The sequence below is a fragment of the Cetorhinus maximus genome, chromosome 31 (genome assembly GCF_964194155.1).
Source record: "Cetorhinus maximus chromosome 31, sCetMax3.hap1.1, whole genome shotgun sequence".
NCBI lineage: Eukaryota > Metazoa > Chordata > Chondrichthyes > Lamniformes > Cetorhinidae > Cetorhinus > Cetorhinus maximus.
In genome coordinates, this window is record NC_135909.1 from 10,902,933 (window position 1) to 10,923,449 (window position 20,517).

General features: G+C 44.9%; 2 non-coding genes across 2 annotated transcripts; both read left to right on the forward strand.

The window, feature by feature from the left end:
* Positions 1 to 976: 976 nt before the first annotated feature.
* Positions 977 to 1,066, forward strand: trnap-cgg (transfer RNA proline (anticodon CGG)). Its single transcript is given in 2 exon segments — positions 977 to 1,012; positions 1,031 to 1,066. It is a non-coding gene; the product is annotated as a tRNA-Pro (tRNA).
* A 6,591-nt stretch (positions 1,067 to 7,657) lies between these two features.
* On the forward strand, positions 7,658 to 7,747 carry trnar-ucg (transfer RNA arginine (anticodon UCG)). The gene is given in 2 exon segments: positions 7,658 to 7,694; positions 7,712 to 7,747. It is a non-coding gene; the product is annotated as a tRNA-Arg (tRNA).
* The last annotated feature ends 12,770 nt before the right edge of the window (positions 7,748 to 20,517 follow it).

Sequence of the window (20,517 nt, forward strand, 5' to 3'; positions counted from 1 at the left end):
ACTCTACAATCAGGTGACTCAGTTTAAAAATTTCGGGCTCTCCCATTTCAGACTGACAGAAGGTAATTTGTTTTTTTCTCTCTCTCAGTGGGACATTAATCTGTGGATTTCTCTTCCCCAGAGAGCAGTGGAGGCTGCGTCATTGAAAATGTTCAAGGCTGAGTTGGAGAGACTTTTGACAAAGGAATGAGTAAAGAATTATGGGGGGCAGACAGGAAAGTGGAGTTGCGGCCACATTCAGATCAGCCATGCTGGAGCTGCTTCGAGGGGCTGAATGGCCTGTTACTGCTCCTGATTTTCGTGTTATTGTTCTTGTGTGCCTCTCTCTGCACTGCTGTCCCTGGCCTGCTCACGGTCTCGCTTGCCGGACTGCTCGGCGCCTCAGTAACCTCCCGCTCTCCGGCCTGCTCCCTACCACTCACCGCCTCACTTGTTGTTCTGCTTGTCACCATCTCCTCAGTTCTTGTGGTGAGATGGGCGGCGACAGGTGTCAGGAGGAAGGTGCCGAGTGGGAGGTGAGGGGCTTGGTAGTCGGGTAGCGAGCGGTGCGGCATAAGGGTTGGAGTGTAGCGCAGCGAGCGAGGCGGCGAGGGTCTGGGGTCTGTGCACCTGGCATTCGGGAGCAGGGGAGTGAGTGGGAGGCAGCAAGTGGGCGACCGTCAACGGCTGAACAACGAGGACGTCAGCGGTGGGAGGAAGGGCGCACGCACCGGCAGACTGAGTGGGTGCCGAGTTCCTGCTCCAGCTCGGTGTCAGGAGTTACAGTGTAAAACTGATAACAATTCTAGCATTGCTGAGTTCTGATGAAATGTCATCGACCTGAAACGTGAACACCCTTTCACTGACCACGCTGCTGCCTGCCATGAGGTGCAATTCTTAATTGTTTTCTGGTGTTACGACAGAAACCCAAAAGGAGGATTGACGCACTCTGGAGGACAATGATTGCACATAGCGATTATCTCGCTTACCTGTAGAAGGCTCGTTGGTCTAGAGGTATGATTCTCGCTTCGGGATTTTCGTTAACTGATCGTGCGAGAGGTCCCGGGTTCAAATCCCGGACGAGCCCTCGTGTGTTGCTACTTGTGATGTATGTTTTTTTACGAGCGAAAAGGCGGGTTTTACTTAAACCCGGGCGAGTTTTTAGAACCTGAGAAGTCATTATAACAAAATTATCACTGCAAAACACGTGGAGTAAATGAAGAAACTGTTGCTCATGTAATCGGACGGTTAATTTATCCTAATAAGAGAATGAGTGTAACTGAAACTTGAGTTTTCTTGCCGGCTCCGTGGATACTGCCTGGGCCTAGACACTGCCTGGTGTATTTCTTCAATGTTCTCTTTTACCTAGAGCGCTCTGAAAGAATGACTGGTATCTTTTGGGTGCCAATGAATGTCTATATTGGCTGAGTTATATACATACAGTTATATTATTGGTCTCGCCGTGTGATTCTCGCTATGGGACGTTTCATAAGTGAGAATGTGAGCGGTCTATGTTTCAAATCACAGGCGAGCTCTCACGTGTTGTTATTTGTCGTGTAAGTCGCCCAGTGCATTGTCTAAAACTCATTGCGGTCTATCTAGGGCGGTTTACTTATCTCAGGGGTCAGTTTGAGAACTGGACCCACCATTGCAGAGAACTCATCGATGAAACACACATGAAGGAAATGAAGGCAATTTGAAAAAAAAACAATTGCCCACTTAATCACACTGTAATGTTACCCGAACACACTAATTAGACAATCCCATTTTCTGGATGAATGCATTCGGCTGTTGTATTCTCTGAGAGAATTGTAAACTTTTCTGATACGGCCAGGTCTGGGAGCCCCATAGTGAGAATTTGATTTGATTATATTTTGTTTGTGTTCTAGGAATTGTACTGAGCAGAAAGTGAGCCGTTTCACCTCGATCGATATTTTAGTGTAAAGATAATAAACAATTTCAGGAGAAGGTATTTGATTGGCTGTGTGTGCTTAAAGTTGATTAGGACCAGACGCAGACGAGGTGCATCCAGAATACTGAGGCAGGAGAGCAGGAATTGCAGGGCCGCTGGCCAGAATTTTCCAATATTCCTTAGACTCGCGGTGGTGACAGCGGAGTGGAGAATTGCTATTGTAACATCCTTGTTCAAAAAAATGTGTAAGGATAAGCCCAGAAACTACAGGGCAGTCAGTTTAACCTGGGTGGTGAGCTACCTTTCAGAAAGGAAAATTCCCGACAACATGAAAATTACCTCGGGAAAATGCACATTAATAAGTAAAACCAGCATGGATTATGTTATAGTCCCAGCTGAGATTACCCCTGGACAATCCTAAACCCAGAGTGGAACCCAGCTTGATAGATCCTAACTTTTATTTGTTTGGTTAAATACGTGGAAAGTAGCTTCTGAACAGAGTCACAGGAGTCAGCTGATCAACTTTTAGCAAAAAATAATTAAAACATTCATTCAACGAGAAAAGATGAATCATGTTACAATACTCTTTCACCCACAACTACAACTTTACAGGTGGAGACAGGTTTGTAAGGACAACGCAAGTTGCAAAATCTATTTTATTCTTTAATTTCCACAGTAATTACACAAGCCATGTATCAATAGGCACCCTGTGGTAAGGCACACCAGACCCTGAAACCAAGTGACAGATGCCACCTTAACCAGGTGCTATGGATCTCTCCTCAACTCCCCCCAGAAGCTTGTCAAGCCGTGAGTCAACCAGGTTCACTGCACTCTGCCTTTCACACGAGTATTTCCAATCTCTGCTCTCTACACTTCGCCTTGGCATCTTCTCCCAAACCAATGCTTTCACTCCGATGCCTTCCACAAAAGTTCAGCTCCAGGGTTTCGAACTATCCTTGCAATGTTCCTCTCCCATGGGTCACCACATGCATACAAGCTATCTTCGATGCACTCTCTCTCATCGACTCAGCTGTCAACAGTACGCTACTGCTTCACGTGCCCATGGCAAAGATTTAAAGACCTTCAGTTGTCTCTTTGGCCCTTTTTGCCCCTTGCCAGCTGTTCTCCCTTAAAATTTGTTTTCTGCAGCTTTTGTGCCTTTCACCCTGAAGCTTGAAGCCATTCCCTCTGCCCCTCACTCTTAAATTCATTAACAGGACCTGTTTGAGGTTCCCATCCTTCCTTTGACCAGAAGGTCTGTTTTGGACTTTCCCCTCTTCCACTCCCCTGGATTTTGGGATTTTTCTTTCGTTTGGGACTAACTATCTGCACCCTTTTCCAGTCTCTCTTGGCAGCAACTTTCAAAAACCAACCGAGGTCCGAAGCTTCCAAATCAAAACTGCAGTTTCTCTCCTTCTGTGTGTGTGTCTGTGGGAGGGACCTGCCTCTCTGCCTCCCTCTTGCTAGGCAACAGCCCAATTCTTCTACTGATGTGTTTGCTTCACTTCTTAAGTCATAAGCCTGATTGGCGATGCAAGCACCTTTTAAAAACGAAACTAAAACTCCATTTGACCTTTCTTAACACACATACAGAAATACAAATCAAACTTAAACTTTACAGCTAAAACTCAATCCTAACAATTGCAAATACCAGTCTAACTTACTTAAAACTCTCTACTTCCTAACTATTTGGTAAGAACAAATCGTGTTATTTAACTTCAATTAGTTTTTTTTTGATGCAACAGCAAAGCATTTTGAAGAGGGTGAAGCCCTTGATGTGATTTACATGGACTTGCAAAAGGCATTTGATAAAGTGATGGACAAAAGACTTCTGAGGAAAGTTAGAGCTCATTGAATAGAAGGGACAATAGCAGCACAGATACGAAATGAGCTGAGTGACGGGAACCAAAGATTTGTGGTGAACTGTTGCATTTTGGACTGGAGAAAGTTATCTTGTGGAACTCTCCAGGTCTCTCGGGGACTTGCGGGGTATCGGGAACTGGTGGAAAAATAGAGTTGAGACCCAAGGTCAACCATGATATCATCGAATGGCAGGGTAGGCGCGATGGGCCATGTGATCTACTGCTTCTCCTATTTCTTGTGTCCAGTGTCAGGGCCCCTGCTCTTCCTGCAATTCATCAGCCAGATCTTGTTGCAAGCTCACAATTCCAACATTTGCCGATGATACAAAATTTAGAAGCACTGTGAACTGTGAGGAGGATAGTGTAGAACTCCAAAGAGATCAAGAAATGTGGATTGAATGGGCGGACAGTTGGCAGGTGAAATTTATTGCAGACTAACCCGGTGTCATTCGTTTTTGTAGGAAGAACAGGGAGAGGCAACACGACATGAAGGTTACAATTCTAAAGGGATTGCGGGAACAGAGGGATGTGGGTGTATATGTGCATAAATCATTTATCGTCACAGGACAGGTTGAGAGAATGACCAGTAAAACAGACAACGTCGTGGGCTTCATCAATACAGCATGTAGCAAAAAAACAATGAAGTTATGTGAAGCCTGTAGAAAACATTGCTTCGGCCTCAACTGGAGTATCATATCGAATGCTGTGCATCACAATTTAGCAAGGATGTGAAAGCATTAGTGAGATTGCAGAAAAAAATCACAAGACAGATTCCAGGCATGAGGAACTTAACTCACATTGAATGATTGGAGTTGGGAATGTGTTTCTTGAAGAGATGGAGTTTGAGAGGAGATTTGATAGAGGTATTCAAAATCACGAGATGTGTGGACAGGGTAAATATGGTTTAATCGTTCCATTGATGGAATGATCCAGAACAAGAGGACACAGATTTAAATTAATTTACAAAAAAAGCAATTACCACATAACAATTTTTTTTTCTCTTGTAGCCTGTGTTTAGGATGTTGAATGCAGTGTCTGAGAGTGTGCTGGAGGCAGGGACAATTGAGGTTTTCAAAAGGGAATTTGCTCCTGATCTGAAAAGAAAAATGAGCAGTGTTACTGGGAAAAGGGTGTGGAGTGGCAGCAGGTACGCAGCTCGTTCAGAGGGACAGCCGAGTCCAGACGGGCCGAATGTTCTCATTATGTTCTGTGATTCAATGATCCCATATAGAATCAGGGACGTTAGTGAAGACTATGATCAACTGGTGAGCAGCAAGTGTCTAAGTGAGGTTCTCACGGCAGTAAGTGTTGCAATTTCCTGGGACAGGATGTGACTAAGTGGCAGTTTCCTGGAACAAAACATTCATAGAAATAGAACCATAGAAAAGTTACAGCACAGAAGGAGGCCATTAGGCCCATCTTGTCCATACCAGCCCGAGGACACTCAGGTGCCCTTTCTAATCCCACCTTCCTATGGCAATTCGCTATCAGACAAGTGCACTCAACAACCTTCAATCTTCTGTCAATAGTATAAGACAGGCACCAGAATCACTTGATAGAGAACTTGGGAGACATGGATTCATTGGTTGATCTATGCAAGTTGCTGATGTTGAGATTGATTCATGGTAATTTCACATAGAAATCAGTTTCAACCCAATGAAATCAAACCACGTTCCCACTCATTCAGTGAAAGTGCTGTTTTCTTTGCAAACATTGCAGAGTTATTTATTGAAATGCTTCATCTTGCTGTTTTGAACATTTGTTCTCAGTCATCTTTCTATTTTTAGTTCCTAACAAATCAACAACAGCTATTCACCGTGATAAATTACTTCTACACAGGGTGTCTCGGTTGGTGACATTCACACCTCTGAGCCGCAAGTTTATAGAGTCAAATATAAATCCAGGGCTTGAGGACCAAAGTCAATGTCAACACTCCCAGCAGTGGCTCAAGAAGGCAGCTCACCACCGCCTTCTCAGGGCAAATCTGAACTCTTTCCAATGTAAGTATATTCCCCCTTAAAGAAGGAGACCTAAACAGGACTCAATGCCGAACACACTTGAGAAATTCTCCAGTAGTTGTCACGCGTCGTTGTGAAATCTTGTGGTTGTCAAATCAGCTGAAGAAAAGCAAACCTTTGTTTTCTTTCAGAGAAAACCGATCCAACGCAGGGTGTTCCCTCCTTCTCGCTCTTCCTCATTCCCTGCACACGTTAGAGTCTGATCTCGCAGGCTTAATAGATGCAATCTCGGCTGTCTGTCAAAGGGCTGATCAGAACCTGTTTCCTTATCCAGGTAAACACCTACACAGAAATAACAACAACAACAAAAATATTGTAGGGGCTGATTTATTTATTTATGGGTTGTGGGCGTCGCTGGCTAGGCCAGCGTTTATTGCCCATCCACAATTGCCCTTCAGAAACTGGAGGTGAGCTGCTATCTTGAACCGCTGCAGCCCCTGTGGTGTAAATCCACCCACTGTGCTGTTGGAGAGGGAGTTCCAGGATTTTGAACCAGTGACAGTGAAGGAATGGCGATCTATTTCAAAGTCGGGATAATGTGCGGCTTGGAGGGGAACCTCCACGTGTTGGTGTTCCCATGTGTCTGCTGCCTTTGCACTTCCAGATGATAGCAGTCGGGGGTTTGCCTGCCGATTAGGCAGACAATCCAAATGCTAAGAATTTATTACGAGAAAATCTTTTCCACACGTTATCTTTGGTTCCTTTTCGAATGAATTAAAATCTGCCCTGGTTGGTCACTGACCCTTGAGGCAGTGGGAACAGTTCATCTTTATTAACTTTCTCTAAACCCTCTTGACAGTTCTGTCTGTGGAGTGATTAAAAATACCGAATTCCAGACGTGGGATTTGAGCAATGAGGGACTGTAGATCAATGATAAGGGAAGTGATACTTTGATAATCAGATTAGGAAATAGTTTAAAAGTTATGAAATCCGTCCAAACCTGTGCATTGCTGGTTCAGGAGCACAATGCGTCTCTAGGGCGTGGGAAACTCGGATTAGATTCCCGAAGTTGCCGATTCTGTAACAGCATCACAGTCCCTAAATTATTTTCTTTTCTTCAGGTGACTTTCAGTTTGCTTTCTGTTTTAGTGCAGTGATCTTGTAGTTAGGGAAATAAATTGATTTCAGCATGATGGGCGGATTGGTGATTCAGGGGTAGAATTCTTATTTTCCATCAAAGAAACCTGGGTTCGATTACAGTGAATGCATAACTCAATGTCTTCAATAATGTTTCAAGGATCAAAGTTCCGGGACAGATAAATACCCAGTTTCTCGCTTATCCATCATATATTTGATGAATACAAGTCTATAAAACTAAGATTTAAAATTAAAGTGCTGTTTCCCGATGGGATCTCTGAAATTCCAGGACCCTTTGCTGAGAGAGATGTTTCCTAATTTCACTCCGGAAACGACTTGTTTTTTGACTGAGCCCCAAAGCCCCCAGACCCTTCCCCCTCCCCCAATTCCAAAATTCCCGCCATCGCTGAAGTTTCTCTCTCTGACACTGTCGCCTTAACATGTCGGAAACCGCGATCAAATTGTTCATTAATTCGGGAAGAACGGCTTCCTTTGTTCGTGGTTTATATGAAGGGGCTGTTCTGTGGTTTATTTTCTGGAATTTAGCAGCGGTTGAGGGGAGGCCACGAGGCAGAGAGTGAGAGAGATTCAAAACACTACAGGAGAATGATGAGGAGAGGGTTCTGACAATAGGAACTGAGTTCCCGATCTCCCAATCCTTATTTTCCAACGAAGGACACAGAGTCGAACTCAGACCCCGAGGCCATGGATCTGGGATTCAGCGGATCATCCAAAAATCGAACTGAAAAATATACAGCCACGATATTTATTTACATGGCACTAACATCAGTTCCAGTATTACATTACTTGACCGCGTGGCCTAATGGATAAGGCGTCTGACTTCGATGGTACTTGGTGAGGTTATCAGAAGATTGCAGGTTCGAGTCCTGCCGTGGTCGTTTTATGTAGAAATTTGTTTAACTTCCTGAAAACCGCGGTCTCACTCGTCAGCTGAAGGTTCTGCGTTTCCTTCCTAACATGGCAGGGCTCTTTCTCAAAATGTCTGCTCTTGTTAATTTATGCATTAATTTCTAACTCATTTTGTTTATCTGATCACGTTCGTTAAATTATTGATGTGTCCAACTGGAACAAAAGCTATGCGTCAATCGGTTTAATAAAATGCTTTGGGAGAATTCCAATCTTCTCATGAAGCGGCTCGATCATTAGCTGAATCTGCTGTCACTGGACTAACAATACAGAGGTGCCAGACTAATCTCTGCGGGCACGGGTTTAAATCCCAACAGAGCAGATTTAAATTAAAACATTTCCTAAATTTGGAATTAAAATCTCGGCTCAGTAATGGCGGCTATGAAACTATCATCGATTGTAGCAAAAACCCAACCGGTTCACGAATGCCCTTTACGGAAAGAAATCATCCGCCCTTCCCTTGTCTCTCCTACATGTGACTCCAGACAAACAGTAATTTGCTTCACTCGTAACTTCAAGGATAATGTGAGATGATCAACAAATGCTGGGCTTGCAAAAGACGCCCATAGACTATGAAAAAATAAACAAGTGGGAAACAGACACGACATGATTTTCAGGATGTCTACCTTTTCCCTTGAAGAATGAAGACTGGAGGCTGGTCTCATACAGGTCTTTAAAATTATGAAAGATTCTGGGAGGCTGAATTTAGGGAAAATGGAGCAGAGAAGAGTAGATAAGTATGTGTCTCGCTCTCACAAACAAGACATAGGCTGACGGGTCGCATACAACGTTATACTAATTAACTGTGCATCGGCAACTCATAAGAGCGGTAGATAAATTCCATCCGCAATGTCTCCGCGGCACCCTCCAGATTCCGTGGGAACACTGCCGAACAAACTGTAGTGTCGTTCTTGAAGGCAGCTCCACCAGCATTCAGGCCAAACTCCTGAAAAATTAAGATAAAAGCAAAATACTGCGGATGCTGGAAATCTAGAACAAAAACAAAACTACCTGGAATAACTCAGCAGGTCTGACAGCATCTGCGGAGAGGAATACAGTTAACGTTTCGAGTCCGTATGACTGTTCAACTGATAAAGAGTCATTCGGACTCGAAACGTTAACTGTATTCCCCTCCGCAGATGCTGTCAGACCTGCTGAGCTTTTTCAGGTACTTATGTTTTTGTTTCTGAAAAATTAACTTGGATGGACTGCGCACTGTGACCGGATAATCGAAAAGCGTCGCATCCGCCAAGTCCTGTTTCCTCAACTCTCAAATGGACAACATTCCAGGGGAGGACAAAAAAATGCTCCAAAGACACTCTGAAACGTTAATTCAAACGCTGCAGCATTCATATTAATGACTGCGAGGAACTTGCTTCTCACCATTCAAAATGACCAAAACCTGCCCCCCAAGCTGCAGCGCGCTGTGAGTCCCCAGGTCTTCATGATGAGGCAGAAAGGCGGCTAAGAAGAAGTAACAGGAAGCAAATCCTGCACTCTGGATCTCACTACCTCGTGGGACATCCTGTCCCCATGTGTCCAAAGGTCTGTGGGCCGAGAATTGACCTGTTCACTCTCATGAAGACCCATGGCAGAAACTCACGGCCCTGAGTGGATGTCATCCTCGTATCGAGGGCCAGACGATAACCACTGCTTGTTACATAATACATATAAGAAATGGTCATCTCCATCCATAGTATTTCTACAACTGCCCCTTGCCGAATAACATGAACAAGTCTCCTCTGTTGTCAACTTCACTATATCAGAATGTGCTGCCATCTACTGGCCGCAACAGAGCGGTAGAAACTCACATTGTCGGTGTCGCGGAAACAGGTCAATGTGAGGAATTTGTGATGTGATGTGATGGGGCAGACATAGAAATGCAAATATGAAATACAATTTAAGAAACACGATTAATTAATTTATTCCCATTGAATCGGCTGCAGTTACAGGCCAACTATCGCCTGGAACAACTGAGACGATTAGATAAACTGCATTTAAGGGAAGTCTAGATAAGTAAAGGAGGGAGAATTAATTTCAGGGATAAACAGAGAATGTTACATGAAGTATTCTAGGTGGAGGATCTTGTCGGGCAGTTTACCTGTTAGAACAAATGGCCCAGTTTCAGTGAGGTATATTCTGGGTTGAATGAATCCAGATTTGCAAAGTGTCTCAGGGACTGACAGACACGTAATGAGTCCCACACTCAAACTGTGAACAAAAGACAGAGAGATCCAGAATGAATCATTAACTCAGGCATGACTGACTGATACACATTGAATCGCATACTCTCACAGTATTCAATGGACAGAATGATACAGAATGAATCATACACACAGGCACATCATCAGAAACTGACAGATCCACGATTAATCCCGAAAACAAATCCTCTCCCAGGGACAAAGCGATAAAGAATGAATCTACAGAGACCGACAGATGGATAATGAATTCCACACTCAAACCCTGTTCCAGAGACAACATGGTCCTGAATGAACCCCACACACATACACATAGAAGAGCTACAACAGAGAAGGGGACTATTCGGCTCTCTGTCTCTCCTGAGATGCTTCAGCAGAAACTCAGCTATCCCAGTCCCCAGCCCTGCCTCCATAGCCATGTAAACTTTTATCTTCAGGTGGCTGTCCAGTTCCACTATGAACGCCCCGATTTTATTTTGCCTCTACCACATATTTCAGACAGTGCATTCCAGATCCTCACCACTCACCAGGGAAGATGAATCCTCATGTCCACATTGGTTCGTTTAAAACCGGTGCTTTGCACCAATAGAAACTGTTTCTCACTGTCTAATCTGTCTCAATCTGTCGCTGCCTCGTTGTCCTGTATTCTCGATCGTCAAGCATTGTTTCTCAGTCTGACCCCATCCCTGCAACTTCGGAAAACCTCTTGGCCAACCCCTGCTCTTTGTTCGTATGTTCCATCAAATTACTCGATAAATCGGGATGAAGAACTTCCTTAAAGACGCAGTCATTGGTTTAAATGAAGGAACCGAGCTGTGATTTAATTTCTGGAACCAAGTAGGTCCTGGAGGGAGCCCAAGGGCCAACGAGAGTTATAGAGAGCAGAAAAATTCAGGGGAATGGTGAGAAGAGAGAGAGCGAGCAATTGGGGCTGAGCTTCCGATCTCCATTTCTACAAGACAAGAGGGCCTAACCAAAAATTTGAGCTAACCGATCAAGGGTGATATGAGGAAGGTTTCTTCACACAAAGGACCGTGCAAATCTGCACCCCTATCCCGCAAAGTGGTTTAGAACCTGGGGGTCAATTCGAACATTTAGTAACTGCATCTGATAGTTTTTGATTGTTTGTTTGTTTCGCAATTATTTTAAGGATTATAAAAACACGATGGATGGATGAAGTTCAAATACAGACCAGTCATGAGCTGAACAGGATTGAGTGGAGAACAGTCTCCGTCCGTTCCTCTATTCACATCTTCCTAATCCTGGACCAAACAAATCATCACCCATTCTATTTTTTCTTAACAGTCAAAGTTAATTTCTCCTCCCCATCTTCATAACGAAAAACGAAATCTGGAGGGAACTGAAACGAGGCTCATTCCTTTGTTGAGAACATTTTCCTCTCACGATGAACGATTTCCTGTTGAATACTAGAACCCCATCCACCGGTCAGTTACCAGTAACTGCTGCTGACACATAGAGAATCCTGTCACCCCTGCATTCTCTATATTTCCACAGCTGCAAATTCTTCCATCAGTTTTGGGGAATATTAATCCTGAAAAATCACTCCGATTATGATTTTGTTAACAATAACCAAATCCAATCAACCGGGCTTTTCCCTCTCTGTTAAACCTCTTTCTCGGTGGTTGCATATGTTACTGATTGGACACAGGAGTTGATCAGTGGCGGACAGACCAACTGAATATTAGAGCAGTTTCCGATGTGGTTAAATTTCAAATGAAGTTCATATATCATTTTGCCAATATATCAAGAGATTCAAACTAGTCCTGTTAAAGCAGAATGACAGTGAGTTCAGTAAGAAATGTTTACAAAGTACAGCAATTTCTTTCTGCTCACTGTACACACATATAGCGAATTGTTTCAAACAGCAGGAGCGGAACCCGCAGCCCGCAGTCTTCATGTTAGCATTGAGCTGAATTTCAGTTTTGTGGGTAGAGGGGTACAGGGAGCGCGGATGTTATTGTGGGAAATGAAGTCACTTTTCCTGTGAATGGAGCCGGTTAAAGAGCTCGGGCCAGCCTGAGAGTCCCAGAGGCCGGGGTCAGTGGGTAGCCTGGGGATAAAACAGGCCCCAGAGACAGGAAATAAGATTTTAAAGAGAGAGGGGGTGCGGGCGGGGCGGGACGGGGTGATGCGGGGAGGGAGAGGGAGAGCCGGGGAGGGAGATAGGGAGGGAGACAGCGAGGGAGAGAGGGAGGGAGTTAGAGAAGGGCGGAGCTGGAGGAAGAGAGGCAGCGGGCGGGAGGGAGGGAGGAACTTGAATTTTTCCACCACATTTTGCAACCTCAAGAAGACCTAAAGCCTGACGGCCAATGGTGCGGGGGCGGAGATGTGTCTTGGTAAGTGAGATTGCTGCTTGAATGTGCACAGCAACATCCCACCGCAGCAACCTGATCAATGACTATATAATCTGTTTCAGAGATCCTGTTTGAGGGATTAATATTGATCCCAGGACTCCGGGTAAAACTCCGCTTCTCTTGTTGTAAATAGTCTGGTCGGATTGTTCGCATCCGTCCGACAGGGAAATGGGGTTTCAGTCTAAATTGTGGTTTATGAGTGAAATAGTCATGTATCTTTATTGCCCCTCTGTGGGGCAATACACAATTTGTGGAACATATTTGCCTCTTCTAGAATTTCAAGCAGTTGGAAGCACTGAAGAAGTCTTGGTTCTATCTTTACTAATTCACGTGAACTGTGATAATGAAATATAACATCTTCCAGGCAGTGGAGATATAATATAGACACCAAAAATACTCACATACCACCGCGGATGTTGCCTTTTTTCCCCCAGGGAGACTCGGTTGAAGAGTTTCCCTTTTTTGTTACTCTGAGCTTCTCAATGTTGTAATGCTGTCTGCTTCATTCCTTCGTTCAACTGTGGGTGTCTATCTCTCATTGTCTGTGACACCTCTTCAATTAACAATCTACTTCTGCTTCTCCTTACAGAGTGCAATCTCTTCTGTCTTTTTTCCCTATGCAGTGAACTATGATTCAGTCAGCTGCTCCCTTGCTTTTTACAATGAGGAGGTTGTGAGTTCAAAACTCATTCCCGAATCCTGACCACAAATTCAGGCTCAGAGTCTAGTGAATTCTTTGCTGTTACTGGTGCCAGCTTTTAGACGATATGTTGAACTGAGCTGCCATCTGCCTTCTCACGTAAAATATACCATGGCACAATTTCGGAGAGGGGCGGGGGTGTTATTCCATGATGTCGGAGACATTCAAAACAGATCATATTGCCTTCATCACATTGCAGTTCCTGGAAGCTGACTGTGTGCAAATCCTTTGAAATTTTTTTCAAAAACATGATGAATGATTTCCTGTTAGGAAAAGTCAAGTTATTATTGAAAACTCTGCTGAGTGAGCTTCATTGGACAGCAGAGAAATCAGGTGAAGAATTCGAGTAAATCGACATCAGAGAACAAGTCACCGTCAAAACTGGATCAACTCTTGCGAAGATCAATGAATAAAAGCTGAAAGCTCCGCGCATCATAAGTTCATTAACCAGAGACACTCACAGGGTGTTTTGTACAATGTGTCTCTAATGCAAACCTGAAGGAACGAAGCCTTACCAGTTCATGGTTATATTGGGGATGGAACTCCATATATTTAATAAGTAAGTCAGAATGAATAAACATAGGACTCCAAATAATGATTATCTGTGTCTTTGACGTGATTCTCTTCCCGTTATGCTGATACGCTTGTCCTTCTCGATGGTACATGTATCAGGGAGGACGCTGCTGTCCAAATACGCATAGGAATTAATGCAGGGTGTCCTGTAGATCGGACATACTGCAGCTAATATGTATTGAAGTGTTTACTGGAAGTAAGAAGCTGACACAAATTCACTGTACAGAAAAAGCCAGGTATGTTTTTCGGTTGCGGGCCACTGGATATTTTTGGTGTGAATAAGAACAAAAATAGCAGAAGTTGGTTTGGATTCATCGGCCTCTGTGCTGTGGGCTTCGCTGCACCGCCCTGCGACGGAGCCGTAATTCCTTCCTGCCGCTGAATACTTTACGGTAGCCAAACAAATATTCACTTCTTACTTATTTTTAATCAAGAGCACACGTGTTGGGAAGCTCACCCTGGCTGCGCAATTGCACTTCACAACACTCCGAATGCAACAGACAGAGAAAGACACAGAAAAGCAGTAGAGACGATCAGGACACACACAGTGACAGACAGGAAAAGGTGCTCAAACCAGCAAGATACCGCCCCCACCCCACAAACTCAACCCCCCACCCCCTCACAGCTGGATGAGGGAAAACAAGCCCAAGAGAGACATGGGGACCACCCGCTTTCTCGGCCACTCACTTTAGCCATCACCATCCCAGCGGGACCAACGGAGAGGCGCCACTCCCTGTGGGATAGAAATGGCAGGAATTCCCACAGCTCCAGTAACTAGACCTCCTAGTGGATCTGGAAGGGACACCAACTTCCGTCCATCTTGAGAGAGTCACAGTTCCCTGTATGTGAATGTGGATTAACCCCTTATATTCCCTCACAGACTCTGTGATCCCCGGGCCCTTGCGAATTCCAGAAAAAAAGACGCTAACACGACCTGAGAGCTGAGCAGGCGGGAGAGGGGATGGGAGTGGGGCACGGGACTGGGGACAGAGACGGAGGTGCGGGGGGTGGGGGGGGGGGGGGGGGGTGGTGGGGGGGTGGAGATGTGGTGGTGGGGGTTGAAAGCCATGGCGCAGAGTGATGAATGTGATAACAGGCGACTTTAAAGGTCACAGGAAAGCGGTGCCTGGAGCTGCCCCGAGAGACAAGCTTTGGGTTGTCAGTAAAAATATCTCCTGTAATGAAGGCACAAAATCAGAAACAGGAAATGCTGGAAATATTCAGCAGGTCTGAAAGCAGCTGCGGAGAGATATTCCCGTCGCCAGGATGTAACTCTCCAATTGGACACTTCACGTCATTCAGATCTTACACTCTCAACACCTTCGTGTGAGGAACAGGTCGGGCGGGAATTGGGTCTTTGTTGATTTGAGCAAACAGAGCAATGCAGCAATGAGAAGCTCCTCACCCCCCGGCGGCTTGGGGAAGGATGGGACTCAGATACAGGAACCTGACAGGTGGTGGAAAATAGGAAAATCACATCGAGCTTTTGAAAGCAGTAACGATGAATATGGAATTTAAAACCATTTATGCAGAAAGGAGCGGCCGAGCGGTCTAAGGCGCTGCGTTCAGGTCGCAGTTTCCTTTGAAGGCGTGGGTTCGAATCCCACTCCTGACATTATTTTTTCCTTCCAAGCCCGAGATCTCCACCACCCGGGAGGAAAAAGGCAGCAGATGCATGAGAACAGCAGCAAGCTCCCCTCCGAGCGACACACCATCCTGACTTGGAACTGTATCGCCCTCTCAAATCCTGGAACTCCCTAACAGCGCTGTGGACCTACTTACACCATATGGGCTGCAGCAGTTCAAGAAGGCAGCTCGCTGCCAGCTTCTCAAGGGGAATTTCCGTCGGCCGAGCCAGACTCGAGGCAACCGGATCCCCTGAAAACAGCTCATAAAGTAAACTGGATACAAAAGCAACATACTGCGAATGCTGCAAATCAGAAATAGTAACAATCAGAAAGTGCTGGAAATACACAACAATTATACAGCATCTGTGGAGAGAAATTTAGAACTAGCATCTCAGGCAGTGAGATCATCATTTCCTTCTCTCTCAGTGTGAAATCCTTGACTCAGTCAATATCCCCTCCTCTTTTAATGACGCCTTTCTATCCAAGGCCTCAAATACTCCTTCCAAGTGAAACAGTGATGCACTTGTTCTTCTTTCAGTTTAATGTGCTCCATTTGCTGCCGCAATATGTTCTCATCTGCTTCAGGTGGGTGAGGGCTTTGAGGAATCTCCGTTCAATCCGCAAGCCTGACTCTGAGCTTCCTGTCACTTGTCATTTCAATTCTCCACCTTGCTCCCACTCTGACCTTTCTGTCCTTGGTCTGCTGCAGTGTTCCAGTGAAGAATAACATAAGCTCGAGGAAGAACACCTCACCCTGCACATTTCTGGCCTCAACGTCGAGTTCAATATTTTTAAATTATAAACTCAGCCTCTCTCTTGTTTCATGTGTTTCTTTCAGGATTATCATTTTATTTTCTGTTTCTTATTTAATTCCTTCACTTTGCAATTGGGCGGCTGATCTTTAGCCATTCTCACCTCATCTGGAGCCACATTTTGTTTTTTGCCTGTTCTAGTCCTTTGGCTTTGGCGCGGTGTAACCTTTTGTAATTGAATCTCTCCGGGCCCCCAAACCATTACAAACCTGTGCTTTTGTTCAACCTCTTCCCAAAGCCCGGACCGGTCCCTTGCTCCAAGTCTATTACATTCCTATATTCCCTCAGTTCAGATGAAGGGCCACCAACCTGAAACATTAATTCCTTTTCTCTCCACAGTTGCTGCTATTAACAGCATTTTCCATTTTTATATTATAGTCTATTCATTGACTTATAACACATCCCTTTTAAGAAAAGCGTCAATTATCTGGAATTGGTAACAAGCCACTTTTAATCAGACAGAGCCATATTTACACAGTTTCGATTCCCTGACAAAACACAGAATTTTACCGATTCCATTCTGTGCCCACGGGATCAATTCCCATGCCGGCTTCTCACACCCTTCCTGCTGTTCAGAATGTAGGACTGATTTTTATCCATAAGTCATAGAATGATAAAGGACAGAAGGAGCTCATTCCGCCTGCGTTGGTTCTTTGGTTGAGCGATATAATTACTCCTAGATCCGTGATCTGTTCCCATTTTCCTGTATTCCCTTCCTTCAAGTTTGTTTTCTCTCCAACTCTCTTTTGAAAGTTAATAATTAATCTGCTTCCATCACCCTCCCAGGTAGCTTCCATTTCACAATGAGCTCACTGTGTAAAATACATTCTCCTCATCCCGTTCCTCGTTCTTTTCTCAATCAGCTTCAAACTGTTTCCTCTGGTTAGCGACCCTCCTGTCAGTGGAAACAGTTTCTCCTTATTTACTCTAGTAAACTGGTCATCATTTTGAACACCTCATAGGAGATGTTTTTTCGATGCAAAGCAAGTGGAGGGAATAAAGGTGAATCTTTAAGAAGATTGAAGCTGTTTGTGAATTTATCCAAATTCGAGCCATTTCAGCAGCAGCGCCGTGATTTAACAAAACTCCCCAAAGCGCTTCAAAGGAGCTTGATCAAGCAACATTCGACATCCAGTCAGATATTTGGCCAGATGAACAAAACCTTAGTAAAGCTGATAGATTTTAGGAGGGTATTAAGGGGGAGAGTGAAGTGGGGATGTTTCTAGAAGGAATTGCAGCGCTAAAGGCTCAGACAGCTGAAAACGTGGCCGCCAATGATGAAACAATGCAAAGTGTAAATGAGCAAGAGAACAGAGATGGATTCAGAAAGAGAAATGTCTTGGAATGGAACTGGAACTGCAGTCTGGCCAGTGAGAAATCTCCCCTGAACCACTAATGTTCACACAGCCGCTCATTCCATGTATCCAGTTGGAAACCTGTCTGAAGGAACATACAGTCTGACAGAGCACGTGTGATAATCCTCCACTATCTGATCTAAAGCTGCAACAGGAGCTGTTCATTACAGCTGTGATAACCGTGTTGGTCTTGATATTCAGTGGTGCAGATTCACATCATCCTTGTTTCGAGTTGTCTGTCATAAACAGTCTGGAAAGATGACTGAGCAGTAATGGGAAGCAGTTTCCGCGGTGGCTGTAAATGTCCAATTTTAAATCATTCTGAGGACTGAGCAGACTGACTCTGGTCAGCATCTTTCAAATGTTTTTGTTTTGTCCTGAGACGGTGATGAGATTTCGGCTCAAAAACAGAATTACCTGGAAAAACTCAGCAGGTCTGGCAGCATCGGTGGAGAAGAAATCAGTTAACGTTTCGAGTCTTCATGACCCTTCGGCAGAACTGAGTATAGTTAGGAGAAAGGTGAAATATAGGTGAAATATGAGATTTCGGCTGTTCAGTGGTTCAGATGGGAAAGTGGGGAGTGACCTGTATAGAAGGAAGTTCGGGACGGCAGTTTCCCTTTTCTGAGTATATTGATAAACCTCTTGCTGACTTTCTTCAATGCTTATCTAAAGCATTCCAACCCACAACCTTTAAATGTCTCTGTTTATACCGACTGCAAGTCCAAAGCGCTATCGGTTGCGCCACAGATCTGCACCAATGATACTTGTTTCCCATCCCAATATGGGAATTTCTGACATTGACGGACAGACAGTTCAAAATTTCAGCAATTTGAACAGTGACTATATTTCAAAAGTGCTCATCGTCCGTAAAATGATTTTGGACGTCCTGTGGTTGCGTAAAGAGCTATAAAAATTCAGTAGAACTTCAAAACGACATGGGCAGGTTGGTGCAATGGGCGGTTAAGCGGCAGAGAGAACCACATAACCCTACAAAAGTGACGGCGCAGAAAGAGGTGATTCAGCCCATCCTGTCTGTGCTGGATTGAAAAAAGATGAAGAAGAAACTAGCCGCTCATTTTAAACCCTCTTCACAGCACGTGATCCGTAGCCTTGCAGGTTACAGCGCTCCAGAAGCAGATCTAAGTACATTTTAAATGAGTTGAGCGTTTCAGCCTCAACCACCGGTTCAGGCAGTGAAACCCAAATGCTCGCCACCCGTTGCATGAAAAAGCTTTTCCTCGTCTCCCCTCTAATCCTTCCAAAAATGTCCTTAAATCTCCGCTCCCTGACAATTAACCCCTCAGTGAGGGGAAAGAAGAATTTACTGTCCACCCTATCTAGGCCGCTCATCATTTTGTACACCTCAATTAGGTCACCCCTCAGCCTCCTCTGTTCTCAGGAAAACAACCTTAACCTATCCAATCTTCCCTCGTAGCTGCAATTTTCAAGCTTTGGCAGTATTCTTGTAAATCCTCTCTGTGCTCTGTACAGTGCAATTATGTCCTTCCTGTAAAGTGGCGACTAGAACTGCACATAAAATTCCAGCTGTGGACTAACCAGCGCTTTTGCAGTTGATTTCCTTTTCCAGGGAAATGTGAAAAGATTAATTGTGGTCGGAAGAAAGCAAAGAGGTAACATAAAATAAAGCGTGTGCACCCAAAGGGCGTGCAAGAGCAGGGGGAAATTGTGGGCATCTTCATAAATGATTGAAGGTGTCAGGAAAACTTTTATTCATTCACGGGAAGTGCACTTCACTGGCTAGGCTGGCATTTATTGCCCAAACCTAGTTGCCTTTGAGAAGGTGGTGATCAGCTGGTGAGCTGCTGCAGTCCATGTGGTGTAGGTACACCCACAGTGCTGCTGGGAAGGGAGTGCCAGGATTTTGACCGAGCGACAGTGAAGGAATTGCGATATATTTCGAAGTCAAGATGGCGTGTGACTTGGAGGGCAACTGTCAGGTGGTAATGTTCCCAGGTAGCTGCTTGCCTTGCTGTTCTCGACCGTAGGGGTCGTGGGTTTGGAAAGTGTTGTTTAAGGAGGTTTGTTGAATTCCTGTATGCATTTTGTAGATGCCACGCACTCCTCGACTGTGCGTCGGTGGTGGAGGGAGTGAATGTTTATGTTTGTGGTGCAGTTCAAGCTTTTTCCTGGATGATGCCAAGTTTCCTGAGTGTTGTGGGTGCTGCACTCCACATGGCAATTAGCGACTATTCCATCACACTCCTGACTTGTGCCTTATAGATTCTGGACAAGCTTTGGAGAATCAGGAGGTGAGTTACTCGTCGCACAATCCCTCGCCTCTGACCTGCCCTTGTAACCACACTATTTATATGGCTAGCCCAGTTCAGCTTTTGGTCATCAGTGACCCTCAGGATGTTGAGAGTGAGCGATTCAGTGATGGTAACGCCATTAAACGTCAAGGGCCAGTGGTTAGATTCTTTCTTGTTGGAGATGGCCATTGCCTGGCACTCATGTGGTGCAAATGTCATTTTTCATCCCAAGTTTGGATATTGTCCAGGCCTTGCTGCATTTGGATATGGACTGCTTCAGTATCTGAGGACCCACGAATGGTGCTGAACATTGTGAAATTATAAGCGAACATCGCCACCTCTGACCTTATGATGGAAGAAAGGTCGTTGATGAAGCAATGGAAGATGGCTGGGCCGAGCACATTACCCTGAGGAGCTCCTGCAGAGATATCCTCGAGATGAGATGACTGAACGCTTTAAGCATTACTACAAACTAATGGAGTTTTCCACCTGATTCCCATTGACTCCAGTTTTCCTAGCGCTCCTTGATGCCACACTCAGGCAAATCCGGCTTTGATGTTAAGGGCAGGCACTCTCACCTCTCCTCGGGAGTTGAGCTCTTTTGCCTATATTTGAATCAAGGCTGTAAGGAGGTCAGGAGCTGAGTGGCCCTAGCGGAGCCCAAACTGTACGTCAGTGAGCAGGTTATTGTTAAGCAAGTGCCGCTTGATAGCACTACTGATGACCCCTTCCATTACATTACTGCTGATCGAGAGTAGACTGATTGGGAAGTAATTGGCCGGGTTGGATTTAGCCTGCTTTCTGTGTACAGGAAATACCTGGGCAATT